At 53.4% G+C, this 2,732-nt stretch overlaps 1 pseudogene; it reads right to left on the bottom strand.

The window, feature by feature from the left end:
• Positions 1–787: 787 nt before the first annotated feature.
• LOC139002131 (nuclear prelamin A recognition factor pseudogene) lies at positions 788–2,112 on the bottom strand (annotated as a pseudogene).
• Positions 2,113–2,732: the final 620 nt, after the last annotated feature.

Raw genomic sequence — 2,732 nt, 5'->3', positions numbered from 1 at the left:
AGGATGCTATCTCACCCAATTGTGGAGTGGGCTGACCGGCCTTCATCTGCCTGACCTCACCCAGGGAGGGACTGAGCAGGGTGTCCGCCTCTCCATTCTCCATCCTGCCATCTGTGACACCTGTCACCCTTGCCAGGCCTCCCCCAAAGTGAGTTCAGCTCAATCCCTGAATGTAAAAGGGCACTAGGAGGGCCTCCACTCCAGTGCCCCCTGACTCCCAGCGACAGGACCTGGTTGGCAGGACCGTGGCCACAACTGCAGAATATAGATCTATTTCAAGAAAAGGTGGGAATGCAGACTTTCATATGAGCCCCTATTCCAAAAGGTGGCAGTTTATTCACATTGTGGCAAAGACACCTTCAAGAGTTGAACATTGGGTAAAGTCAGGACCAAGCCAGGCCATTTCCTCATCCAATCTCTCTGAGGCACGTGGACAGAACCAAGTCTCAGCTCTTTGCAGGACACTTCCAGAATTTTTTAAGCCTAAAGGTTAGTAGTTTGTCTCAATTCTTATTCTTTGGGATTTTTTCATCGTCAGATAAAAGGATATGCATATTAAGGCAATCCTCTCGAGATACAATATTCCAATAGCACCCATGTGACGATGACAGCGCCCCTCAGAGGAAGGGAGCCGACAGATGGGGAGCACAGAATTCTGAAAACCAAAGCGATGACTGAGATGCTAAGCCTTTCCTTCACATGTCTGACACCTCTCCTCAGGTGGCCCACAGGCCGGGTGTCTTCTGGACCTTTACCACTTGATGTCCTGGCAGGCTGACCTGGGTTGCTAGGTGGTGTGCAGGGCTGTCTGGGCCAGGGGAGAGTCGCCCCCACCCCCAGCCACTCCTGGTACAGCTCCTGCACATGGGCGCTGGATGCCAGGGGCCACACCAGGATGGCAGCGTAGATGCTTTCCATCTGCCGCAGCAGTGCCCTGTCCACATGTCCATCCTCTGCCTGGGCCAGGCCCCTGCCACTTAGGCATCCCTGGTGCAGGCCAGGACCTCCACGAAGTGGCAGGGGAACTTGCCCCTCTACAGCTTCAAGACCACTTCTGGATGTTCCAAAAGCCATAAGCAGCCTCAAAGTGTAGCAGAACCTCTCTGTCCTTTCAGGGGTGACCTCCTGGAAGTCTTTGTTCCTCAGAGTGTGGTAGGTGAGCACCCCCACATCCTCGTTGAACAGCTCCTTGGCTGTGTGTCTGAAGATGTGCACCAGGTACCCGTCGGAGCTGGCACCCTCGTGGAGCCTCACCTCCTCTTCCTTCATGTCTCCAAACAGTATCCACAGCGGCGGTGTTCAAGGCAAGGTCACTTTGCTTCATTATCTGGACAATATCATCTGAGCTTAACACGCAGTCAGCACCCCAGGAACTATGTAAAGCTGTGGGAACATCTTCTTGAAGGGCCTCCAGTTTCTTGTTAAGACACGGGGCCACAATGACATGGAAAATCTTGTCTGGGGACAGGTTCTGCCATCTGGTGAAGTAATCCTTCGCCAGAGAGCCCATGATCTGCTGGGGAGACTTGGCCGTGCAGAGGTGTGGGGTGATGGGGTGACCCAGCATGCGCTCTGCATATTGGACCCAGCCGGGGCAGGCGGAGGTCAGCATGAGCAGCCGGGGCTCTTCCTCACGGTGGGTGCTGGCAGTACCAATGCACAAATTCCTTCTGACTCTCCAGGATGCTGAAGTCCACAGCTATCTTCATGTCAAAGACAGTGCACCCCAAGGCTTTTGAGGAAGACCCAGAGCCTTCTGGATGCATCAGTGACACTGAGGCTGAATGTAGCAGCAAAATAAGTCAGAGACTGAAGACACACAGACACTGCCAGCACCTTGTGCTGTAAGGTATCACATTTCTTATTAAGGTTCAGAACACGGAAGAAGTCCTTGGTGTTCTGCTGAGAATCTTGGACTCCTTCCTCTGCGGTCACACAACTGTCACATGCCAGGCAGTCACTCAGCAATATCTTGGAGTCGGCCAACTTATGGAATTCTCCCTTCTCTCCATTCTCCTGAGCCGGACTCCGGATGTTGACTGCGGCATTCTCTTGGTCATCGGTTTTGTTTTTTTTACTACATTCCTTCTCTGTGCAGTGCTCACACTTCATCTGGAGCAGGGACCAGCAGGGGCCAGCGGGGGCCGGCTCAAGTGACCTGGAGGAAGCACGGGGAGAGCAGTCACTGCTGGTCACCCCTGGAGTTGCTGGTGGTATCCTTTCTTCCTTGAGGAGTGCCTAGGGAGGGGAAGCGGCCAAAGTGCCTGAGGCTGGTTTCCAGGAGGCCAGCAGCGTTGTCAGGATCATGCCAGTGGCACTGGTCCATTAGTGCCTGTCCTGTCCTCTGGAGATTGAATCTGCAGGACAACTAAGGGAGCCAGTCCCCAGTTCTGCCCCACTGCTGCCACCAATTGATTGGAGCCTGGGGGCTGGGGGAAGGGACCAAGAGGTCTGCCTTCCACCCACTCTCCAGTCCCGCCGCTCCACTCACCCTGGTTCCCCCACTAGCCATCCCCTGATCAATCAGAGCCTGAGGGCCCCGGGGGGGTTGGACCAAGAGGTGCTCAATGCACCTCATGGTGACTGGTCGTTTGGTCATCACAGTTGTCACAGACACTGGCTTTTTATATATAGAGATAGTATTCAATGGAATATATATGCTAAAACTTTTTTATCCAGTCATCTGTAGATGGCTTTTTAGATTGTTCACATGTATTGGATAATTGTAGTGG

The sequence above is a fragment of the Myotis yumanensis genome, unplaced genomic scaffold (assembly GCF_028538775.1).
Source record: "Myotis yumanensis isolate MYYU_CA2020_CCGP unplaced genomic scaffold, mMyoYum1.0.hap1 SCAF_2, whole genome shotgun sequence".
Taxonomy (NCBI): domain Eukaryota; kingdom Metazoa; phylum Chordata; class Mammalia; order Chiroptera; family Vespertilionidae; genus Myotis; species Myotis yumanensis.
This window is presented reverse-complemented; position numbering and strand designations above follow the sequence as displayed.